At 41.1% G+C, this 15,799-nt stretch overlaps 1 protein-coding gene across 5 annotated transcripts in view; it reads left to right on the forward strand.

Annotated features, from left to right (window-relative positions):
• Positions 1-7,309: 7,309 nt before the first annotated feature.
• NRIP1 (nuclear receptor interacting protein 1) overlaps positions 7,310-15,799 on the forward strand; it is a 75,595-nt gene continuing 67,105 nt past the window's right edge. For 2 of the 5 annotated variants that reach the window (XM_017838202.1, XM_017838203.1), the window contains exons 1-2: positions 7,310-7,443; positions 14,217-14,301. The gene's annotated coding sequence lies outside the window, so the exon portion shown is untranslated. Of the gene's footprint in view, positions 7,444-7,663; positions 7,704-8,275; positions 8,381-14,216; positions 14,302-15,799 lie in introns of those variants that run through there. The other 3 variants (XM_017838204.1, XM_017838206.1, XM_017838205.1) reach the window with 2 other exon arrangements.

The raw sequence follows: 15,799 nt of genomic DNA on the forward strand, positions 1-15,799 counted from the left end.
TACATCTCTGATACTGGGAAAGAGAATTTCAGTAGAGAATAGGGAGAGTCATAACACAGTAAATTGCTTATGCCTTTTTTATAGAAAAGAAATGAACAAAATCTATTTACAATTGTAGGAATAACTCTAGAAAACACATGAAACTATTTGTTTCAAAAATCCAAGAATTTTTCTGACTTGTTGTATCATTTATTAGCTTTCTTTAAGCATCCATATGAGTGGTATAAATCAGAGAGCATGAGTAGAAAATTACAAATAACTAGTGCATAAAGTGGCTTGGGAGAGGTGAAAAAATGTCTATGGATTTAATTAATTTTTCTGTCTCAACCTGGCCAATATAACTGCTTATTAATTATTTGTTAAATAATTGTGAATAGTGATCACCTTTTCAAGAGTTTAATCTGCTCTAGGCAAACCACACAGACACTTGTTTTTTGCAAACACATTTTTTCAAGAAACTGGTTTTGTACATTTCTGCTGGTAGACAATGGGCCCAGCCAGTAAAATATTTAAGAGTTGTTAGGGATATAGAAAGTAACATATTTTAGAAGATGCCTGTAAGGAGTTGTGTGAGTCCTTCCTTACCCTTATATTAAGAAAGTTAGCAATAGTATTGTAGAACTGAATGTATCAAGAGTTTCAGTATCATTTACATTAAAGAAGGGATTTTAGGTGGTGCTATAAGTTTAAATAGAGTTTGTCAGAAGAACATGGGTTTTGTATGTGATGACAGTATTCTGCTTAAACAAAATAACAAAACAAGGCAAAAAGCAGGTACAGCAGGTTAGATAAAATTCAGCATGAAAACATTTTAAATATTTCTTTTTCCTGCTGCTTGATCATCTGGTTCCTCAGATGTGGAAAGAAGCAAGAAGCAGGGATCCCTGGAAGTATAAACTTCTCCTCCCTTTGTGAGAGGAGCTTCCAAGATTAGGCTTCTTAGACTATTTTATCAAGGCAACAACAACAGGGCTTCCCAAATAATTTGTATGGTGGGCAATAATTATAATAATACTGGAGGACTTAAAATGTTGTTTCCAATCCAAATAAACGTGAAACTAAACTTTCAAATTGCTAACAAAATGTAATTCTTTTCTCTACTTTAAAATAGTTGTTTCGGCCATTGTAATGCAAAAAAACGGATGTTGTTCAAATGAAGAATGCAACCCAGGTATTCTCTGTGCTAAGTCATCAAAACTCAGAATGAATTCTCTTCTCCACAGAAGATACTTTCACCTTTTTTTTAAATCATATATCAGACAAGAAAAAAAGAGCAGCAATTATTTCAAAGTTAGAATTACATACATGAAAACGAGGTATAGTGTCTGCTGTTTATAAATGGAAGTATCTTCATGCTCTCACTCCTTTCAAAGGAAGAGTAATATTGGCTAGGCAGTTCTCTAAAATATATGCAAAAAGTGGCAAGGGAAATTTCCCAGCTCCATGAGGGGATGCAATTTATGTGAACAGAACTGTTGCTTTCTGGTTTATAGTGAGTTGAGTCACTCCTATGCCTTGACAGTTTTATGTCAGATGTAAACTACTGGTATGATGATCAACAGCATCGAAGCTGGATTTGTTATATATCTAACATTTAGTGAGGCTAATACCTTCTAATAAAACCTAGATATTTGTGTGCTAATAAAAATATGCAAAGATATATAGTTGGATCAGTTATAAAAGCACAGCTAATATGATTCTGATAAACTCATCATATAAAATACAATCAAGGAGAAACTTATCTGAACTTACATGGCCCAGTGATTTGAGTTCCTTGGGTTTTTCGATACACAATTTAAATGGATTTTCTCAGTAGGCATCTGTAGGTAAACAGAAACACTAATCACTTGTAACTAAATCTGTGATGTTAGGTAGGTAAGCACCAATTTTTTTGAGAATATTTAATCCTCAGACCTGGGACCGAGTTTTCAAAATAGACCCTGTTTGAGTACCTGCACAAAGAAGCCAGGTTTTCTTCAGAATTTCTTAGTTCTACATAAGCTCATATGTGAAAAAGGAAATAATATTTAATAAAAATACATGAGATGCACAGTTTAGCTTAACACAGCAGTTTCATGTACTTGAGTCAGAGCTCTTAGTACCATTTGTACTAAAGAATATTATTGCAATTTTAATATCTAATTAAAGTGTTCACATATTTAGAAGCATTTGCCCAGTACCTGTATTATTTTGAAGGGCAGACACAGGACAGTTTAGCTTCGTTTTTTTAGGTGCTTCCTAATGGTCCTTTCCAGAACTTTATTCACTTGCAGCGTGGTCCTGGCTGCCAGATCGCGTATGTATAATTTGTACGTACTGTTCACTTTATTTGAGAACATACTGTTTCAACAACATGGCTTGTGTCATCATGAGAACCACGACAAGGGGTTACCCAGATCCCCTGTTAGCCAGACAGAAAAATGGGGCTGTGAAACAAAATTGTTACTGAGAGTAACTTCTGAGTGCAGAGCGTGAGAGAGGACAGGATTCTTCAGTCCTCATTCAATCTGTTACTGCTGACATGGGGAACATCTTTGTCAAAGGAAAGAGGGAAACATGAATTCTGAAATGAAAATGAATTTTCTGAACAGTTTCAGCGACCTGCATACAACCTTCTCAAACATTATCTTCGCATTGCCACCAACCCACAAGCCACAACACTGCTTGTGTAGTGTAATACCTGTGCTACTGGTACTTTCTCATGCCAGTTTATAAGTAGTGACTCCAGCACGGTTATTTTCTGGACACGCTTTCACACCAGCAATGTGACACATCGGAACAATGTTCTCAGAAATATACTTTGAATGTTTGATTGTGCAAGTGGGATGAAATAGCAGAAAATTCACAAGTATGGGATGCGTTCTTCTGAATAAAAACACCAGTAATTCATTCTGCTAAAATAATTAATGTAGTCATATCGACTTAGCATACACCCATTTGACTCTTCCATGAAAGGTGTTACAGGGGCTGAAAGTAGTGTTTATTTCCTGCCACCAAATATAAGACCTGAAGTGTTAGTTCCTGTCTGTGGTCAAAAAATGCACACCCCTATCCCCAAACCACATATGGCCAAATAAGCCTCACCCGATCTCATGCCTCAGAACAGATACGGTGTGCTAGAGGCATGGCCAAAACTCACCAGATGCTGCAAGCATATGATTCCTCCATGAGAGTTTATATGGTACAGCTGTCTTTAAATGTTTTTGTAATTGAAAAGACTCCAGCATCTGGTCCTTTGCTTATTACTCTTAGAAAAAATAGTCATGATCTGAAGTCTACTTTTAAATAATGCAGAAAAAAAAAAAAAAGAGAACTTGAGTCACTAAGGGTACATTTCTCTCAGATGACCTGCTTCAAAATACTTGTAAAAATGTAAGTAAAATGTGTAATTAAAAAAAAGAAAAAGGAAGTGGAAACCAGCTCCAGTAGGGAATGATATGAGTTATGTATGCATACAAATACCTCTGTAATTTTAAATGTAGGTAGATGAAGTAACAAGCAGTGTGTACTCTTGATACCTTTCAGCTATATAAAGAGTACATAACTCTTCCCTTTACATGTTGTGTAATTCAGCTCCACCACCAACAGTTGCAGACTTGCTGCTGTCATGAACAAAAGAGGATATGTCCTACAGTACCCCCTGCAGAAACCCTGCCCTGGACCAGCTCTTCCTCTGATAACACTTGTAGGGTTACTATTGATTTCATTTAGTCCTAGATGGAACTCCTGAAGAATGGCAAACTTTTCCACCTTACTACTTCACATTTATGGATGAACACTATCACATGATTATAATATATTTAGGTAAACCTCTTTTGAAGTCATTTGTTGAATAAATAATAATTATAATGATTCCTTTTTTAACTTTTTTTTCTGTTTTGTTTGTTTGTTTGGTTGGTTGCTTTTGGGTTTTTTGTGTGTGTGTGCCTACCTAAGTTTTGGAATAGTAGGTGATTTAATCCTCTGTGAAGGCACCTTTGAAATAGAGGGTAATCTGACATATTACATGTATTGAACTAGGCTGACTCAAGGATGGAATTTCATTATTTGTCTATGTAAGGCTGACAAACTATTTTAGAGGAAGATTTAGTCTGGAAATGCATTTCTGTAAAGCTACCTAGCTTCTCAACCACATCCTAAGCCTTTCATATCATGATTGGATGCCATGAAGCAAGGCCATAATTATTTTGATAGAAAAAAGGTAGTTTAAGAGAAGTTAGTTTTTGAGAGGCTGAGATAACCTCAAAGGAAAATCAAAATAAGAGCAATTGTAATTCTCTCCCAAGCTCTTCAAAGCACTTTATGTAATTTAAAAATAGGTTAGCATTAGCTTAAAAATGTTTAGGAATAATATAATAGCATTGTCCTTTTAAGACTACTACTTGTTTTTTTACTGTATGGCACAGACCGATGTGTTCTACTTCTGCAAGTTAAAGAAGAAGTTTGTTACTGAAACTGTAGCTTTGTTCATAAATTTTAAATGCATTATTGTAATCGTCAAAGTGAACAAAAGAAAGTTGTGGGTGCATCCACTGTTTATTTAACCATTTTTTAAGCGGTCACACAGATTAATTATGTATCTCAAGAATGTCAGAATCACAATTATATTCTGATTTTGATAGAATTTTTATATGTCAAAAACATACCTTTCTGCCTGGAAATTTTCTGTTAACAATTGTAAAGTAGGGAGTGTATCATACATACATTTTTATAGATATAAAAAGAAGTGGTTTGCTGATATACCAAAGTGCACCACCAACAGCTCCTCACTAAATGCTTGCAATTCTGGGAATGAGTTCTAATGTAAACTCTATAAACCTGGTTTTCTCTTCCAAGACCAATAGAAAGGTAGTTTTTGCTTTCCTGTCGTAATTGGCCTTCCATTCTAAGGCATTTTATAGTGATGAGTTCTCCTTGAAGAAAAAAATTGAAAGAAAGTCCCATTTTGTAATGTCTGTAACAAAGTAAAGGTATAGACACCACCCTAGATAGGTACATCCATAGATGCTCATCTTTTATGCACGGGGGGTGACTTTGTGTGTTTAATTTTGGTTGAAGAATGCACAGGAAGGACCAACAAATACACATCAGTACTCTCATACTTCTTGAGAGGCAAATTCCACTGTATGCTGGAATTTTTCCTTTACTTGTATGGAATGTTTATTTTGTATATTGTTTGAATTCTCATAGTTAAGTAAATATGGACAAGTGGCACAACTCAGTGTGATACAAATATTAATTGTTGGAAATAACCTACTAATTCTATACATTGCATTATTTAATACAATTTCAGTTGATTATATCTTACTGAAACTTGCATCCTCAGGCAACTTAAGTAACTCTAAGTTACCTAACAACAATCATTTTAACAAATGTTCTACACGCACGTTTTTTCTGTTGCTTGTCCAAGATTCCTCATTTTGTAGGTTTCTCATCTACGTAACGTGTTCCCTAAGGTTAAGAATGAAAGAGGTCTCTACTACAGACATTCTTGATTGAAATAGCAGATAAATTGCTGCAGTAATGAGAAAATTTCTTTTTCCCTAGATAATTCAGCTGCTTGGCATTGAAAAAAAATTTGAGATGAAGATTCTTTGTGAAATAAAAAAAATTAAAGATAATTTCTTTACGATCAGAATTTGCTAATGCGCCTACTATGGAAACGAAGAGCAAAACTTATTGTTTTAATGGAAGTATGATCAGACTATATTTACAAGACTTATGCTCTCAAAAAAAGAGACTGTTGTATAAGCACTGTGACATGCAATGGCTTTAGAAAATTCTGCTGCATGTCTGGAAGAAAGTGGTTAAAAACACACGATGATGAAGTTAACCTAAATCTTTCATTGGCTTAAAAAAATAGGTCAAGTAATACATTACTAGCTCTGCTCTAAGCCTGTACACAATCCGTACATTCCAAAGTGAAAGAGGTTTTGCTTAACATTCCTACATCCACTTTCATTCATGGTATCTCCAGGTTAAAATATTTAGCTTTTCACAAAAGTGAAAAGCCTTTGCTTTATTTAAAGGGGAAACTCCTATGTTCTTTAACAATAGTACTCTCTTACTAAAAAGATTATTGAAAAGATCATTTATTTTACCTGAGTTTTAAAACTAAAATGTTGGCATGTTTTAATGCAGAAATTATCACGCAGTTCGTATGTGACTTGCAAACAGATTTGTTTCTCTTTTCTCAGTCTTTGCTAGAAGTAAAGTATCATGAAGTGTTCTGTAGAGCGTTTGGCAGACAGCGTGCGACGCGTCGAGACGTTTGTTAAACACAGGCACACAGGAGGTGCGATGAAGGTCGCATGCACTTTGTAGCTTCCCTTATACAGCCAAGTTCAGCCTGTGAGTCTGGGTGCACTCCCTTCTTTGGTGGGAGCAAAGTCTGAAGAACGATTGACATTCAGCGCAATTTCTGACAGCAGAGATTTTGGGGATGCCACCTACCAAAATGGAGGGCTGGGTTAGGCTCTGGTTTTTTTCCTCCCAAATTGTATTTATTTGCCACATGGGCAGACAGCTTTGATGGTTTTGCCCCCGACCCTGGAGCTTCTCCCGCGGGCTGCCAGGGGTCTCCCCCCGCCTTCCCTCCTTCCCAGCGGCACAGGGACCGCGGGCCGCCCTGGCGCCAGCCGGCAGGGATGCTCTCTGCTCCCGGGAAGCTGGGGCCGAGCGATAAGAAGACGTGCCGGGAGCTGGCAGGGCCGAGGCAGAGCCCGCCCGGGAGCAGTCGCAGGTGCCGGGGCCGCTGCCCTCCCTCCCCGTGCGCTGCCGGGAGCATCCCGGCTTTTCTTTCAAAATAATAATAATAATAATAATAATAATAATAATAATAATAATAACAATAATAATAAAAAGTTTCTAGCGCGTGTTTTTCGAAGGAAAGGCTGAAAACGTAAGCTCTAAACCGACCAGAAGTGGTAACGCTGGAAGCGCCCCCCACACTATTTCAGGGGAGCCGAAGGAAAAGAAAAAAAAAAAAGAAAGGTGTTATTTTTAAGGCACCGTTGTTTTCATTAAATACGGGTCCTCCGGTCCTGTCGCTCACAAGTTTGTTTCCCGGGGGCTCTGCGCCTTCGGTCAGGTTAATTAGCGAGGGCAGGAGGGGATGCGATTCGCGTACGTGCGGCGCGGCCGCCCTGCCCTACCCTGCCCGCCCCGGGCGGGGCGGGGGGCGCATCCCTGCATCCCGCCCTGCCTTCCCTCCCTCCCTCCCTCCCTCCCTCCCCGCGCCGGGGGTTAGAAAAGGGTTAAGAAACTTGGCTGGAGAGATGAATGGCGCGGCGCGGGGAGGGGCCGGGCTGCGCCGCGGCGGGCGAGGTGGAAGGCGGAGAGGGAGGATCGCGGCTGCGGGTTAGGCTTTGAAAGTCAGCCTCGCAGGCATTGCAGCAGAGCCCCGAGCCGCGGGGAGCAGCGCAGCGGAGCTCGGCTCGCCCTGTATGTGCGCGGGGATGCGCGGGGGGGACAGCGGGGAGGACGCGCGGACTCGGGGGTGGCGGGAGGCGGCGCGTCCTGCCCTGCGCTGCCCTGTCCTGCCCTCCAGCCGCGGGCACCCATCCGCCCGCCTGGGCTGTGCCGGCCGCCGCTCTCCGGAGCTCCGTGCCGGGACCGGCCGCGGCGGGCGCGGGGGGCTGCGGGCGGAGCGGCCCCGGGAGGCTCCGGGCGGGCGGCCCGGGAGGAGCCGCGGCGGCTGCGGGGTGAGTGCGGCGCTGTTCCGCCGGGGAAATGGCCGAGCGGGGCGGGCCGGGGCCGCGCTGCCGGGCGGCGGCACCGCCGAACAATGCCGGGGGGAGCCCCGCCAGCGCCCCCCGGGGCGGGCGGAAAGTTTGCCCGGCCGGGGGTGGGTTTGGGGGGAGCCGCGGGGACGGGAAAAGTTACGAGCCGCCCCTCCCTTCCTCCCCCCCCGCCTCCGCGGGACCCGCGAGTGTTTTGCCGAGCGCTGGCTGCGCGCCCGGGCCCCCCCGCTCGCAGGGACACCCTCGCGGTGCGAATCGTCCGCGGAGCCGCTCGCTCGGTGCGCAGCGGCCGCGGCCGCCGCGGGGCCGTGCGGGCACCCGGGGCCGTGCGGGCACCCGGGGCCGGCCTCGCTCGCCGCCCGGGCGCGCTCCCGGCAGCTGCGGGCAAGGCCACGCTGCCCCCGCCGCCGCCCCCGGGCGCGGAGCCGCCCGCCCGCCCCGCCGCCACCTGCGGGCCCGCCGCCAGCGCCGGGGCTGCCGCGGCCGCCGCCGCTCGGAGGTGGCTCCCTGCGCCCCCCAAAGATGCCTTCTCATCGCTTCGGGCTCCCTTAGGGACGTCGCTGTTTTCCCCTTCTAGACTAAAGGTTACTTTTCCAGGCGTGGAGGGTTTTTCTGTGTGTCCCCGAAGCCCGTTAAAGGTGATTTTTTTTTTAATTGCCAGCCCACCCTCCCTTTCTCCGCGTTGTTTGAGGCTGTTCTTTGTAAGTGTCAGTGGGTGATTAAGTTGGAAGGCAGTGAGACCTAAGGAAACATGGTGTGGGCAAAACAAGGGCAAGCGTTGTAGCGAGCAGATAGCCTTGTGTGTCTGTGCTGCACCTCTCTTCTCCTCCTGTGTTGTGTATTCTGGTGGTTTGCTGGGCTTTTAATTTAAAAAAGGATTCAGCTGAAATGCTTGACACGTGTTGAAGGTGCTGGAAAAAAACAGCAGGATTTCTGGCTTTGGGATTATGTTGTTGTTAAGAAGGCTGAAGTGGAAGTTGTCCTCTTTTGCCTCATCTTTCTGGAATCTGGAGACTATATTATTCCTTGTTTTATTTTGAGGGGACCTGCCTGCAGTGTCTGACAGCTCACAGGCTGATTAGAATTTAACTGAGTCATGGCACTATAAATGTTCAGAGATACCGTAAAGCTTTATTTAAAAAAGAGTGCGAATCCAGTCTGGAAGACCTGTGGGGAGGAAGCAGTCACTTGTGGAAAGGGGGTGTTGTATCTCTGAGTGAGTGGTAGAAAATGTTTTCTTTAATGCTCGTATGAGATTTACTGTTTCTAGGGCTGACTGAACACATGAGAGTGTGACACATTAAGATGCCATATGAGAAAAGCTCTCTGACCTGAGGATATCTTGCCGTTAAAATCAGATTTAATGGCATCTGAGTAATTGTTACTATATGGGCAGCAGTAGTTAACATCTTGGAGAGCAAAAGTTCTCATCCAGAATGATGTTCAGGCAGGTTTGGGGTTTGTGCTGTCTGGGGTGAGTCTCTTCCCAAACTTGTGGTTGAGAAGTCTGACTTGTTGTTCTACTGCGGTCTGTCAAGATAGAGTTGACGTGGACTCCGAAGCAAGACAGCAAGTTAGCCATGAGTGAAATGCCTACGTAAGGGTGTACGTGTTTTGTTGAGTGGGATGGAAGAGGTACCGAGTAGTGACAGCATGGTTTGGGCAGGGGTGAAATCTGACCTGCTGTGAGACTGGCCTGTGGTTCTGGGTTATCTAATGAGCGAGAGCTATCAATGGCTTTCAGATTTTTGTAGGCCATGCATGCACAGAATACAAGATGCCGTCAGATGCCAAACCATACTGGATGAACTTCCTTTTTTCTTTTTCCCTGTTAGTCTTGGGGTAGAAAATTACCAGATGAAAACATGCTCTTCCTCTCTGCTCCCTATATTTCTTTTTCCAAAGTAAAAGATGTGCTAACCAAAATTTATTGTAGCCATAAAAACTATGTTGATAAAGAAGTAAAAGTGAACTAATGTTTTTATATTGTAAACTTAAATGGGCGATCTAATTGCTGGCTGTATCACCTACGGTGTTTGATAGCTGTGTTTGGGGTAAATCTGTTCCATAAAAGGCATCAAGGAAATGTTTAATGTTTTTTTAGTGATTCAGTGAAAGTTATAGAACTTAAACATGAATTAACTTTATAGTGATTGTATTTATCTGTAGTTTTGCTTAATGTGTGATTGTTTAAAAGAATTGGCAAAAGCTTGCTTGCTTGAAGCTTGTTTGGTCATTTCAGAGCTAACTTTGTTTTTCTGGCTTTGAACATTGGCAAAAGGTTTCTATAATACCAGCTTTATTGTTAGCAGTGAGAGCACTGTCAGCTTTACCAGTGACAGTGCAGGATGTTACTGTATGAAAAGATAAACTGTTTTGTGTTGTGCCAAGCACATGCATAAACTTGCCCAAGGCAAAGCCAGGGAGTTGCATTTCTCCCAGTCAGCTGTCCTGCTCAGGGGCTGCATTTGACACCTCTTTGTAGGGCTATCAGAGAAAACATGGGGTCTATAATATTTTTTGTTAATTTTAGAATAGCCCTTCAGAGGTTGCCTGAACCTAAAACCCAAATGGCTTGTGGTTGGGTTCTTTTTTTCCCTATATGTGAATGTTTTGGGAGTGGAGGGGATCCAGAAGAGAGCCTGGGGAGAGCGTGGGGTTCCCAAATGGGTACCTGGTGTGGGAGCACAAGCCTCTTTTCCAGTGGGGCTTTGGTGGCTCCCCTCCCATGCATGGGGCTTGCAGGCAGGGCAGGTCTTGGCTCATCTCCCATGTGCTGAACGATAGACTGGGTGATGAGCAGTAGGCGGGATTAATAGGATGGCTGTCCTGTGGATTCAAAAAGGATGAGTACCATTTTGGGACAAGAAGTGCAAATTTTGAAGTATAAACCATTACCCCTGAGGAGGGGTTTAATGACAGGCAAGCGGAAAGGTACATAGGTAGGGAGTGAAGCCTGAACAGGAGGAAAAGGTGTGAAAGAATATGTACAAATGTACAAAAAAGATAAAAAGTGTAAACTTGACATTTTGTCTAAACAGCCTTAACCTAAAAAACAAGAAGGTTAATGGTAACAGCATTTGTGGTTTGCTCTGTCTTCCTGCCAACAGGCCAAAACGATAAGGACAGTAACTGAGCTGTGCTGGCCTGCCTGGGGCAAAGAGTTGTGAGGAAAGTATTTAAAAGGCTTGTGGCATCGCTTTTGGATATTACAGGGTTAGGGTTTCGCTGGTTGCATTTTGAAAATGCTGAGTTAGAAAACAGCATACAGTGGTTGGCAGGCAGCACTTCGGGTGGACATCTGTGACCACATGAAAACTTTCCTGCATTTCCCAGTGGGAAGCTCTGCCTTGGGAAAAGTGGGCAGAGGGATCCTTTTAGTAAAGATGAATGCCTGCTCTTTAGTGTTTCTGGATTATTTATTTCAAATACTTGGAAGTGCTAACGGATCTATTTAGCACTTGAAAGAATTAATTTGGTAATTTATTTGGCTGTCTGTTGCAGGTCACTTGGCTTGATGGTTGAAGAAGGAGAATGGGAACTAAAACTCATGTAAATAAATATTCACGTGTAGAAAGGGGAAGAAGCAGTTGCTAGACATCTTAGGTCAAACCCTTTTGGCATAGTCTTCTTATACTTAAATTGTTACTGGAGCTCATTGCGCCTGTTTAATTGCCTATCTTGAGTGAAACTGTTTTCATACCACTGAAATACCGTTGTCTTCAGCAGAGGAAAACCAATTTTGCTTATAGACAAAATCAGATAAAAAGAAGAAGCTGCAGATCTTCTGTTAGTTTCTGGTTTCTAAGATGCTGAGTTTAGCATAGAAAAGAAACTTGGTGTTGGGAAAGACTTCTGAGGGGTTGATCTTCCTCCTCTAAGAAAGGAAGTTGTGAGGGAGTCCTCGTGAGAGATCAGGCGCTAGATGCAAAATGCGTTTCAGTCTTGGATGAAACTATAATTTGAAAACAAATAAGGGAGAATTTAATGTGTCCCAAAAAGCACTTAATGAAGTTCTGTGCTGAAATGTGTCCAAGCAGTATGTCTTGCTCACATATGAACAGTATTTTTGTTCTCGTTGGTCCTGAGTTGGTAATGTTGCTCTGATACTGATTTTTTTCACAGTGAACTTTAAGATTCATGGCTGCATGCTTTCTGCTTCTTCCCTGTGCCCCATCCCACTGTGAAAACCAAGAGGGAAAGGGAACTGAAAAGGTCTTTTCAGTGATGTAGAAAGCAGGGCTTGCCTCAGAGGTAGAAAGAAATGATCACTCTTGCCGCAGGAGATAGTCTTGTAGGCATCGTTCATGTCATCACCCATCCTGCTTTTGCCAATTCATAAGGCAAAACAAATCAACATTCAAAAAACTATAAGGTGTGCAAAGCAACTAATCCATATGTGAAGTTTTTGGGAATAAAGTATTATTCTAGAAAAGCCTTTTCTTAATTTTTAAAATGTTATTGAAGAATATGAAATTTCTCCAGAAATAACAAATTCTTTTGTTCTCTTTTCTCTGAATTTCCATAAACCTTTTTCGTTACTTGGAACAATACAGAAAAGACTGTTTAGTGCTGACCTAAAGCAAAGCCTGTCTGTACATTGAACCTTGATGGCAATACTGTGTGGGGTGGGTTTTTTGTGTTTTATTTTATGTTTTTACCTACTAGGTAGAAATCTTGGAGGGAGGAATGCTTACTCCCTTGTCAGTGGTGAAAAACATTTTGTCTACATCTATAGTATAAAGCAGTAATACTGGAATTAACTATTTTTTCTCAAGTTAAGGTGACTTGAGAAGATGAGGATGCTTTATTAGAAGTGCTACTTTTTTTCTGCTCTGCAGGAGCTCTTGTCCTGTTTTAACTTTGGCCACAAAAGATTCCACGTCCAGCTTACTTCCCCATTCAGCAAAATGGAGTTGAGAAGGCTTTGAACTGTGTTTATTACCTGTGTTTATTATCATTGTACCGACATTTCTCTGTTTATTTTGACTGCAATGGTAGATGTTTCTTTTTTCCCCTAATTGAATACAAATATTGAGGCTTGCCTGCTGTTCTGTAGCGCAAATTGTCTTTTGATTTTGTGATGTGTATAGGAGAAGGATTTGCAACAGTATCTGCATGTAGTATTTCAGGGTATTTACTTATTTTTCAGCTTAATTGGCTCTGTTGTTAGGTATCTTTTGTTGGATCTTGATGCTGGCAGTAGTCCAGCATGCTGCTGTTATTTCATGTACCTGAAGGCTTTGAATAGTTTTTTTTTTTTTTTCTAATGATGACCCATCTATCAACACCTGTATCTCTTCTCCCAGGTAGCAGGCACATTGCAGTGGTCAGAGTTAGATGTTTGCTCTAAGCTGACTTGAGCCCAAGCGGTTTTGTGGAGGGGGAAGTGCTGAGATGTGCCCCCAGCACACACAATTCTCACTCTGCCTCCTCCATCCTATGCACCTGTACCCACCTGTGGGATCCTTGGTGCTAGAGAAATTCTGTGTTTAAAAAGCTTTTGCATGCATTTTTTATGGGAGTAGAAGCTAAAGGTCTTGAAATAAGGATAGGAAGTCTACCTCTGCCAAGCGAGAGGAGTGGGGGAAAGTTCAGCTAAACAGTGGAGAAGGTCTATTGTATTTCATTGTTTTTTAAATACATTTTATTGCAGTTAAATTTGACTCTTTATGCATAATAAGCTTGCTGCTTGGGTGGTAACTTCATGACAGAAGATGTAACATAACCTTTAATAGTGATGCTCGTTACAACAACAGTGGTGAAATAGTAGAAATAAAAATGATCTGGACTATCTGAATTTTGCAACATTTAGTGAAATTTCACTTAGGAATACTAGAAAAGTGATGAGAATTTTTAAGGTGGTGCTTGTGATGGATAAGATATTCTAATTATAGTGTCATATACTATTTAATTCTTATGTCTCAAAAACAAATATAATTTCTACTGGTTTTGTTTTTTCTAGCTAATTCTGTGGCATTTAGCATTACACTCACCTGTTTTACTGTGCTTTTGTCTTTTCCTTATGTATGTGTAAATTAATAGTCCTTTTAAAAATTATTTTGATGTTCATAGGTGGAAGTTTGAAGTGTTAAACACTAATCACTACATAGGAAGGAGGGCTTTCATGTCACAGCTGTTTTTTTGAATGAAAGGAAGAGAAAGAGGGCTGGGGCTTTCAGAGATGAATGTGATTTTGTTCTTGCAGAAATACTGTTCCCTTAGTCAGTACAAGTCTAGACAATGTGAGTTGTTTCTGCTGGTTTCACTGATGGTTCTGTTTTGAAGATTTTGATTTCTGAAGTTCAGACCTACATGTTTTTCTGAAATAAAATTGTTATTCGTAGTTCTTACGAACCGCAATAAAGCATGGCTTTCTGTTACACCAACAGTAAGAAAGTAGATGGAGGCAATATGAGGTAGGAAAACTTGCTATGCAGACTTTCATAGGGCCATTTCTGCTGTTCTTTCCAGATCGAGCATGAAATTGTTGAGGAAGAAAATTAATGCATCCTTGGACTCCTGAAGGAAGAGCTTTCCGGATGGGACCACATTCAAGGTAAATAATTTGTTTGGGTTATTTACCTTGTCTCTTTGTTTTTGGGTTTCTTCTTTGTCTTGCCAAAGCTGTCAGACATGTGCCATGTATAAGCTGTTTAGGATTATAATATGTTTTGAGGTGATAAATTTTCAAGTTAATCCCTGTCTTTTACTCTAAAATGTCTTCTTTTTTCTTTTTTTTTTTTTTGTGTGTGTGTGCTGATTAAAGAGAAATAAATATTTTTGTAATGTTTGAACTTTTTGTATGCAATTCACTGTTAAGTCCTAAAGATTTAGCCTACTTATTTGGGAGGTAGCAGCTAAATAGCGAAGAACTTGATTTACGTGTAATTTCAGAGTGAAAGAGAAGATTAAGAAAAATTTACTGTGTTACCCTCTCTTTTTTTAAATAAAACAGATCCAAATTGAGCTGCTGTGGCAAGGGACCATCCCAGTAAAATCATTATTAGATATTACATTACAGTGGCTTGTAGACATGTAGCATCACTGTCATTTTGTTCGGATCTGCTCCCTTGGTTCCCATTTCCTAAATCCTATTTTTCTTTGATACCAGGGAAGAATTCCCTGAGTGTTGTCCAGTGATTGCTTATGTATATGCACTTTGGTTTGTGAGTAATTTTATTCACTTGAGTAGCCCCACTGTCCTCAGTGGGCCTACATGCGTGCCTAAGAACTTGAGAATGCTGATGAGCATAAAGAATACAATTTGGGCATGTAATGGTTGACAAGCAGTTGTTGTTTTGTTTCTGGTCTCTCTTAGGACTCATTTGCATTGCCTCCAGTGGCAACTTTTTGAGTGTTTGTAGGGAAGGTCTAGAAGCTGGAGGCAGTCATACCAAATCCCAGCCTGCAGAACTTCTTGCATATCTGTTGTAATGACACAGATTGCAGATGCAAGGATATATTTTTCTCTTTTTTTTAATAAATCCATGTGTTGCTTGACTTTATTTGAATACAGCATTGGTCTGTGTAGTGCAGTTTGAGCATCTCCAACAAAATAGAATAGAACAAAGTGAAATCCTTATAAAATATATGTGCTTTTTAAATCTAGGTGGTTTGGATTTATCCAGAATCAGTGTTTTGGAAATAAAGGCAAATTAAGATGATATCCATTTTTTTTTTCCCCATGACATTTCCCATTTGACTTTTCAGAAAAAGTCTAGCATTTCTGTAGTGCATCTTAGTTGTCTGAGCAATTGTATTTACAGAAAAGTTAACTGTGTTACTTGCTGGTCTCAGAATCACTGAGATAGGCACTTTGGAATTAAAACATAATTAATTAATTAGCTGCTTAAAACTTGAGATTGTTTTGATCAGCAGCAGATGGTCTCTTATACAGCTTAAACAGAATTTAGTAGACAGTGGCTTTTGTGGCAACAGGCTTTTAGAAATCTTACAGTTCTTCAAAAACAGTTAAAGTAATTAAAAGCTTTGTTTCAAGATTGTTGCCTCTGTTTAAAAGCAGTTCTGTTTAGTCAGAGTTGCAGAAGCTTAAG

The sequence above is a fragment of the Lepidothrix coronata genome, unplaced genomic scaffold (genome assembly GCF_001604755.1).
Source record: "Lepidothrix coronata isolate B3197 unplaced genomic scaffold, Lepidothrix_coronata-1.0 Scaffold328, whole genome shotgun sequence".
NCBI lineage: Eukaryota > Metazoa > Chordata > Aves > Passeriformes > Pipridae > Lepidothrix > Lepidothrix coronata.